Genomic DNA, 10702 nt, shown 5'->3' on the forward strand with positions numbered 1-10702 from the left:
ATTATAATCTATCTACAATAGTAAGTTATCAAGGATGTAAGGAAATGCTTTCTTTTATTTTAGTAAACCTACTCTGGCCCATTTTTAAACTTACATAAACTTTGTTTAGATCTTTATTTTTAGAGAATAATTAGACTTTGTAATTGTACATACCTACATAAATTTGATGACTTTGTCTCAGTCGTAGCATATCTAAATTTTAGCAAATGCAATTTTTTTCTGTCAGAGCAAAGTTTTTAAATGTGGGGTAATTTGTCTATACATTTGGAATGAACATAAAGTTTAACTACTGTTTTAAAATATAGGTACCTTCTAATAATAAATGAACTCCAAGAGAAATTTACGAAAAAAGCAAACATTTAATGATGCTCTAGATCACCCGAGATAAGTTATGTTGAAAAAGCTGTTTTAAGCTTTATGTGTCATAGGCTGTAAACAGAAAGGGAGAGTATTATAGCTTGGCCGCCAAGATTTGGTCAAAAGCGTGCGCTTTTGACTATCGAAACACTTGAAAAAAAAAACATTGTTCTTTTTTCAGATTCAAAAAACTTTTTTCTTTTTTAATTTGTTGCACACCATCTTAATTCCGCCAAGGATTAGCAAAACTTGCAAACCATCAATTTCTGATGCACAAAAAGATATGTTTGTTCACTTGGTAAGCTTAAATAATTTTAAACATAAGGAGGATGAGCTGCAACTCCAACAATTTTTTTTTTCTGTGTGAACGGGGTTTTATTTCTTTTCGTGCAGTAAGTAAAGGCAATTTCAAAAGTAATGATTTGGATTGAAAAAAATCCTCTACCTAGTCTATTTAAAAATATTTACTAAATTTTAGGATTGAAAAAATATACCTGGCTCAAAATCACCAAGGTTGCAAATTTCAAAATTAGTTTTATGACAAAAAAAAATGGAAGCTACAATGATGGCTTTTACCTTATACTATTTTAAAATTTGTATATTAATAAACTTTGACAGGGCAGCGCACAGAAAATATATACGGTGTATTGAGTAATGAACGGGGTTTAATATCTTAACTTTTTCAATTATATTTTGGACTTGTTGTTGAAGATTGTAAACTAAGACGCGTTCCTGAAATGATTTTCTATGCGTGTATATTGATTACATTTGAAATTCACCTTATTAAAAATTATATTGTTTAACACAAAACAGGTTAGTTTTACTATTTTATTCATTTTTTTTTTTAAATTAAGTCAAGATTTAAGGCATTATTTTTATTGCTAGCAAAGCCCCAATTCTGCACCTTGGTCATTTTGAACCACCTGTTAAAAAATGTTGTTTTCAAAAATGATAGTGCCATTTGATTTCTCATAAAAATGCTTGCAGCTTTTCGTGTTTTGTTAAAAAAGTTATTAGTTGAACTATTCTTAAAAAATTTAAAATTACCAACAATAATTTAAATTTAAAATATATATTAACGAGAATTGTTATCAGCTTTAAAAACATTTCTTAAAAGTTTTTTTATTTCTTATATAAACCAATACAAATTGGATGTATGAAATTAATTTGAATTCAATATTTTCTATTGTTCACGAGATATCGAGAACCAAATCAATTTTTTATATTTGAGTCAAAAATTTTATAAACAAAGCTGTCAAATCGATTTGTCTCCAAATTTTAACATTAATGTCAAAAACGTTATACTTGTTGCACACAATTATTTTGGAGATAAAATCATTTTTTGATATTTTAAGTCAACTAAAATTTTAACCAACATTTTAAAATTGCTATGGTAAGAAGACCACCCACTCATTTTTTAGAGCCCTTTTCGCATATTTTTGCTTCATTATCTACGTAAAATAATTTATTTGAAGTCGAAATTTCTACTTGTTCAGCCTAGTACATACTTGTGAACCATCTCGTGAACCCATACAAATTTCAGTTTTTGGTTCACTCGTGAACTTGCTTGTGAAGCTGAGTGGAGAACAAAGTGGAGAGTTTTCGTTCACGGGCAATTCACGTGCAAAATGTACGGGAACTGTTGGTGAAGCTTTGACATTTGGTTTGTTCATGTTCACAACGTGTACTCACAAGTGTGTACCAGTGAGCAATGTCAAAAGTTCACTTTCTCCACTGGCGAACGTTCACTTCACGAGGAAGTATGTACTAGGCTTTCTTTAGCTATGGACGACTAAAAAAACTTCGCGAACGTACTGACGTATGCACGCACACACAGACATCTTTCTAATAACCTTTTATTTCGACTCTGAAGACCTTGAAACATCGAGAAATTCAATATTTTTAATTCGACAAATTGGTAAGTACTCTCATGAGCAAAATTTCTTAGGACAACAGGATGCCGAGCTATTGGCGCTAGTATCGACAGTGGAGACATTTCGGGGGAGCGAGAGAAAAATATTATTTCTATTTCCATAAGCAGCCAGCAGAATAAGGGAGATAGTTATTTTTCCACCCAAAATATCTACACAATTTCCTTCATTCTATTTGAGTCTATCATTGTATATTTTTCATATACAAAGCTTCCATATGAAGGCCAATTTTTTTTTTTTTTTGTTTTTTCTTTATATCAATGCATTTTTATATGAAAAACGGTAGAGTAAAACAAAAATGGCTGAACATTGTGTCCAATAAGGAGATGAATGAAATTTTTGTATGCTTACATCCTCTGTTAAGGATCTTTTACCGATTTTTTTTACATTGATAAGGCTGCTTCTCCTTGTGTACGATCTTTATACATATACCTATGCACAAAGGTTTGTATTATGAATACAAAGCTACGATGCGATTTTTGTATTGCAGATCTTTGTAAAGAAGAAGAATATGGGGGTAGTTATACGTTTGGATATAGTTATGTATATTTTGGCTGGTAGGTATTTTCCTTTTATTTGGCATTAAGTTTTTCTGCAATATTTGAAGATTAGATTTGTTTGACCTTTAAAGTTTAAGTTTTTTTTGTAGATAAGGTAAGGTGATTTTTTTTTTTCAGGATGTGGGTTTGATCGCAAATTCAAATTAAAGATAAAAAGGGTATTGGTAGGTAGAAAGGTATTTCATAAAATTTCATAGGGAATTCCTACTATAGTCTGTCCGATAAAAATTGGCAGTACAGGGAAGATAGGGATATCTGCATCTCTTTTCCTACGCATAAGTACCTTTCTCAAAAAAGCTCTTACAGGGTTGCCGTAATGCGCATTTTGAATTTGAAAAAGCTAAAAAAAATAACTGCAGGGTTACCATTCTTCTTTTTTACATTGAAATTTCATTGTTTTCATAATTATATATGAAAATGAAATAAAAATTATCTTTTTCCACACCACCAAGAGGTAAGATAAATGGCGCGTTTTTGAAGGGTATCCCCAGTAGGCCTAATCCCTTTTTGATAAAAAACAAACAAAAAAAATGTATTCATAAATATTAAGATAACAAAAAAATAAAATAAACAAGCATAACAAAAATAAATAACAATTCATGTTTCATAATATTTACATATACATATATACATTTCAATCCGAAGAGTAGTTACTGCTGCTGCTCTCTTCATCTAAATTTAAGATGAGGCTTTCCACAGCATCTTCCGAAAAAACGTCCATTTCCCACATTTTTGGCTCAACCACCTGCTCAACGTGTTGGACACACCAATGCCATTTTTCAGCGTCCACGTTTTGTATTGCACTTTCGAAAAGGCCTTTTAGTTCTGTCATCTTAAACGACTTGTTTCGACTTGCCACGAATCCTTTTACTTGAGCCCAAACCAATTCTATTGGATTCACAGCTCACAGTGGTAAGGAGGCAAGCGAAGCACTTCGTGTCCTGCAGCTTGGGCCATATCGTCAACGACGTATGTTTCATACCTGGTTTTATGGTGCTTAACAATGCAATGAACAAACCTACAGCCCGGCACAAGAATCTACGCAAATAATATACTTCCTCAAATAAAATGGCTTTGATATAACTGCATTTTAACTGATTTCCAGAACTTTAAAAGAAATGCAAAAGTCAAAACACAACACGATAACACTCATCGTTAAGAACTTTTAAAAAAGCTCTCAAAGCAAAAGCTCCTCAACAGAAACCCATTGAAAAAGTAAGAAAAAAATACGAAGTGAGTTAAGAAATTGAAAAAGGCAACTCTGAATGTGTGTGATTTAATGAGGGTTGAAAAGCAGCAGAGAACGATCAGTGCATGCTCATGCTCAAGTGTGTGCCAGGTAGGTCGTTGTGGGATCTACGTTGGATGCCATCGAAAATTCATGGGTGTTTTATTAAACTTTTTAAAGGAGTTTCCTTCAATTGGGTATGGTGTAGAAAATAGCGCGCCACTGATTTTTAAAAAGCTCTCCCATAAGGCCTGTACTGCCAATTTTTATCGGACAGACTATAGTATCAGGACAGTGATCATATCCGTACCTACACTTAGCAATTTGTTTGAGATTAGTAGATATGAACCTAGGTACAGTTTTTATAAATATATAGTTTAAAATAAAAAATTAATTCTTTATGTTGGTCCAGATAATGTAGATAATTTGATAGTTGAAATGTATGTCTTTTATTTATGTTCCAATCCTACTTTTGCTGTAGGTATATTTTTTAATTAATAACAATACACCTTAGAGGGCATAAACAACATAAAAATGTAGTATATAGTTAGGTATTTAGATATGTATATGTTGTTTGCTGTTGTAAGTACCTTTAATACAGTTTTGTCAGCTCGTCTATTTTCTGATGTGTGACTTTAACAAAAAATCTAATTAAAAGTTTTTTTTTTAACTTATCAACTACATATAAGTAAGTAGATATAGTTTCCTTAATGAAGTTTAGAAGAAGGCATTTTTAACTTTACATAGGAAGTTTTTGTAATCGTCCGATTTGTCGAATTGAAAATATTGACATTTCTCGCCGTTTCAAGGTCTTCAAAGTCGAAATAAATGGTTTTTAGAAAGATGTCTGTGCGATCGTGTATACGTTGTTTCTTACGTCAGTACGTTCGCGAAGTTTTTTTCGTCGTCCATAGCTAAAGAACAAGTAGAGATATCGACTTCAAATACATTTTTTTATACAGATAATGAAGCAAAAATATGCGAAAAGGGCTCTAAGAAATATGAGTGGGTGGTTTAATAACCATAGCAATTTTAAAATGTTGGTTAAAATTTTAGTTGACACAAAATATCTCACGAAGCAATAACGCTAGAGACTTGAATTATTCTAAAAATCTCGTTAAAATAGATTTTGAAATCAAACTATTTCATCATATGCAAAATATTGTTGGTAATTTTAAAATTTGTAAGAATAGTTTAACTAATAACTTTTTTAACACAACACGAAAACCTACAAGCATTTCTATGAGAAATCAAATGGCATTAACATTTTTGAAAAGAAAATGCCTTAAATCTTGACTTAATTTAAAAAAAAATTAATAAAATAATAAAACTAACCTGTTTTCAAACAATATAATTATTAATAAGGTGAATTTTAAATTAAATCAATATACACGCATAGAAAATCATTTCGGGAATGCGGCTTAATTTACAATCTTCAACAACAAGTCAAAAATATAATTGAAAAATTCAAGATATTTAACCCCGTTCATTACTCAATACACCGTATTTTTTAGACTATGTAGTTTTAGAGCTGCTTACAACCTTTGAAACTTAAAGCTTAAAACTGCTTTTTCAACATAACTTATCTCGGGTTATCTATAGCATCATTAAATGTTTGGTTTCTTTCGTAAATTTGTCTTGGAGTTTAATTTAATTATTTATACCGATATTTAAAAACAGTTGTTAAACTTTATGTTTATTCCAAATGTATGGAAAAATTACCCCAAATTTAAAAACTTTGCTCTGAAAGAAAAAAATTGCAAAATTTCTTTAAATTATGCGATAATAGGTAGGTATGTTTACTATATTTTTATATGTGTAAAAAATTTAACATGCATCAAAATATTTTATTTCGCTATAAATTGTCATTTGTCAATAATTGTGTAACCAGCTTTTCAATTGCATTTAGTATGAATAAACAAATTTGTTTAATAAAAAAAAACATCGTTCTAAGACTTTGAAGATTTAAACTTCTTTATGCTCGATTTGAAAACAAACTATAAGAAAGGATTAGGCGATCAAATTTAAAATAAAATTATTTATTATCAGTTATTTCATAACAATACAATACCTACATATTATTTGCTTGCCTATAATAGTTCAACTTATAATTCCCTGCTTTTGTCTTATCATCTTTGTATAGAAAGTCTACCGTTTTGCGTATGTAAAAATACAACCAAACCAAAATACAAACACGAAGAAACATATGTATATTCCCCTGCACTCAGACTTTGGTTAGTTCACTATAGTCTTTCTCTATTGCAAATTATAGCATTTATAAGTCTCCCGACTGCAATCGATTTCTCCATTAATGCCTTCGCTAGACGTTCCACAAAAAATATGTAGATGCCGCTCTATTCCACTTCCACCATGAGAGTACTATGGTTTTCATGTACAAAGGCGCTGATTAGTCTATCTACACTGAGAAATCGGCGCCTTGTAAATTGTCTGATGTTTGTATATAGTTATGTGGTTTCAATTTATGTTATTTAAATTAAACACACATTTAATTATTTTAGAACTTTTATTCACTTATTTAAATTTTTAAATGTAAAGCGAGTTATAATACTTGACATAAAGAACACACAAAGTCGACTAACTTAAATAAACTTAAGAACTAATTTACATACAATATTTTACGATCTATGCTTACGATATTAATTGATCTCTCCAGTATTATCTTCTTCAGAAGATTATATTGGAAAGAGATTAAACAACAGTCTCTGAAACACTCTTGCTGTTTGCTTTACAGACAGCAAGAAGTGTGGTGAAAATGACCTTAATAGGTGAAGGCATTCCAATATGTGACACCTCCCCCAATAAGTATTTTTGGTCTCCAAAAATTTTAATAGCAATAAGTTTTATGTATTTTATTTATTTATGTGTAATCAAATATAAATGATTTTTTTCTTTTTTTTTTATGTAGTTTTTTCAATTTAGTTTTGCTTAGTTAGATTTTTCTTATTTTAAATTTCAACTCATTTTTAAACAACTTAGAACTATTATAAAAGTAAATATTTTTCTTGTTTTTTTTTTTTTTAATTTTATATTTTGTTCCTAATCTTATATCCTTATATAATATGACATTGTTTAAATATGTATCCTTATAGTCAAAACAGAATAAATTCACATTTGGTTTCATAACTAATTGTATTGTAAAGCATCAAGTTTTTTATTTATATTTTGATTAAGTAACTTTTAAATTTATGTTTTTCTTTTCTCTTAGTTATTTACATTTTACGTCTTTTTTTTTTTTTTAGTACTTATTTTTTCTTATATTATTTTTTGAACCAGAGATTTCAATAGCAACTATTTGTCATGAACGTATAACGACAATTTTTATTAGAATTGTATTCAAAAGTATCCTAGTGTTTTATTAATAAACGAGACCTATAGTCCACATAAACAACGCCTAACTCCAAACTTAACATTTTTCAATGCTGTGTAAACCCCATTATGTTTGTGTTTACACCATAAACATTCCAATGTATTCTGAACGCATTCTAAACAAACTTTGACAGCTATGACATGAAATGCATACCGAAATGACATTTCAGCTTTGTATTGCTATTTGTTTATTATTGTTGAATGAATATCAACAATGGAGGACGGAAATAATAATTTAAACAAAATAAGCAAGATGGACAACCGTTATGAATTGTTTTTAACTAATCTAGCCTACAAATACGTATTTCTTTTGAAGAAAAAAAAACAATAATTTTCTTGGAGTAATTATAAATAACTAAAACGCATGGAGATAACTTTGTACGATTATGCTCAATACTCAAAGAGTTTCTGGATACAAAACTTGTAAGATTCAAGGAAAGCGCAAACATTATGTGAGTAATTTGGGTTGAAACATCTTGGTAAATATAAATATATGTTTGGTTTAGCTTAGTAATTGTTTTTTTTTTTATTCTAATGGACACTTTCGGATAAGAAAACTTAGTAAAAGGTTTTGCGTTCTATTCCGAGATCAATGTAATGTTTTGATACATACATAATTACATACAGATATGCCGGGATCTCATCATTAGATGTTCAATTCAATGACCGTACATTCTTATTCAATAAAAAAGAACTCATCTTCACGTTTGAAGTATGCATGGAAAAATTTGTATAAATTTACTAGTGTTGATGTTTATATTTTCTCTTTAATTGTTTTTTATGGTATTTAGTGTTTCGTTTTGTTGATCTATCAACAACATAATTACCATCTTGTTCAAATTGGTTTAGCTTTTTATACTTTGGTCTACTTTTGAAGATAGCCCTATTTTGAACAATGTTTGAACATTGGTTTTCGGTAGTAGAGGGTTCTATATTTTTATTTCTATTATTTATCCTAATCTCTTTCTGTTTTTGAAACCGATTCACTAGTGATGCTATGTCTTGCTTACTAATGTTTTTTAAAATAAAATCTATTGGTTTCAGTTTAGTCGTCGAATGGATGGTGTCGTTGTAAATTGAAATTATCTTGTACAATTTGTCATTTAATTCGGAATTGTCCTTGGCTGCGTTCATGATTCGCAAGTGCTCGTTTAAAGTACCATGTAACCTTTCGACGTCCGAATTGCCTGTTTTAAGGGAAGCTGTTGTTTTGTGAAAAACGATTTTGTTTTCCTTCAGAAATTGTTCGACAGCTGAATGTAATATACATGTATCACCATCTGAGACAATTTTATTTGGTTTACCAAGAAATTGGATTCGCTGTTTTATTGCATTTAAGATTGCGATCCAATTTCTATCGTTCAAAGTGTGGATGGTAGCATACTTAGAAAATTTATCTATGGTTGTAAGATATAATTTTCCTCGTTCGGGAAACCATATATCCATGTGTATTATGTCGTTGAAATGTTTAGGAGTTTCTGTTATTTGCATTTGCATTTTTAAAGGTTGGCAGTCATATTTTGCAAGGTTACAAATTTCGCAATTGTTGATGAACTTTTGAATTTCAACTTGTAACTTGGGATAAAAATACAAAGCTTTCAGTTCCATAAACGTTTCATTAATACCGCGATGATTTTTACTCAGGTGTTCGTCTTTAATTTTATTCAATAAGTCATTTTTGTCTAAGATGTCTATCAATTTATTGCTGGATTTTAAAATTCTAAGATTTTTATTCATTGAAAAGTACTTGACATACAAATTTTGAAAATGAAGAAACAGCGACAAATCTTCGCAAAATATGCACATGATACCCTTTTGTATAAGAAACCTTTTCATTATTTCTAGTAAATCAGTATTTTGTTTTTTTATTTGGACAATATTTTGAATTTTTTTGTGAACTATTTTCATAGAAACTTTTTCGTGGTTGCTATACGACAAATATATTTGGTTTTTAAAAAGATTTACAGGTTTGTGCGTTATATAAATGTGACGTGTTTCATCTTCCATTGCACTATGGACTGTAGCACCAGTGGATATAACTTCTTCGTTATTATCCAAAGAAACTGGAGAGATAACATCTTCGTCATCGTGATTTTCACTTATGCTTATTTCATTATTGAAGAGGTCTACTAAACTAACTTCGTCATTAGCTTTGGACCTATCTTCTGTGTCTTGCTTGTCAATGTACCTACTCAACCCATCTGCTACACAATTTTCTTTACCTTTTAGGTATTCAATATCGAAATCGTATTCATTGAGTATGATCTTCCAACGCTGGAGTTTCATATTGGGTTCTTTTATACCATTCAGCCATACTAGAGGCTTATGGTCTGTTTGAACAATGAAACGTCGCCCATACAAATATGTCCGAAAATATTTTATAGACCACACTACTGCCAGTAACTCCTTCTCTATAGCGGAATAATTTAACTCGTGTTGATTGAGGGTGCGAGAAGCATAACAAATTGGGTGGTTGTCTTGGCTTAGTACAGCTCCAAGAGCATAACTAGAGGCATCTGTGGTGAGAACGAATTTTTTTGAAAAATCAGGACTCCTTAAGACAGGATCAGACGTTAGTAAGATTTTTAATGTGTTAAATGATTTAATGTATTGAGGGTCAGTAATTTTTAATCTCTCAGACTTCTTTAGGTACTTGATCATTGGATATGCGACTTTAGCATAATCCTTAATGAATTTCCGGTAATAACCGGTTATACCAAGAAATTGTTTTATACCTTTTATATTTGAGGGAAGTTTCATTTTTGTTATAGATTTAACTTTATTTTCATTTGGTTTTATCCCATTATTTACTATAACGTGGCCTAAATAGTTAGTTGATAAGTCAGCAAAAATACATTTGTTTATTTGTATTTTTAAATTACTATCTTTGAGCTTCTGAAAAATATTTTTAAGGGATTGTAAATGTTCATCGAAACTTGTTGAAAAAACGAGAATATCGTCCAAATAGACGACACAAATTTTATTTATAAAATCTCGCAAAACATGATTCATGAGTCTCTGAAATGTCGCTGGGGCATTCTTTAGACCAAACGGCATTCTCAGAAACTCGTAGTGTCCACTTTTGGTTGAAAATGCAGTTTTCGCTCTATCATTTGGGTCGACTTCGATTTGGTGAAAACCTTTCACCAGGTCGATCGTAGAAAAATAGTTGCATTTTCCCAGTTTGTCAAATAGATCGTCGATGTTGGGCATAGGAAATCTATCCTCTATGGTCTGTG

This window comes from Eupeodes corollae, chromosome 1, assembly GCF_945859685.1.
Source record: "Eupeodes corollae chromosome 1, idEupCoro1.1, whole genome shotgun sequence".
NCBI classification, from domain to species: domain Eukaryota; kingdom Metazoa; phylum Arthropoda; class Insecta; order Diptera; family Syrphidae; genus Eupeodes; species Eupeodes corollae.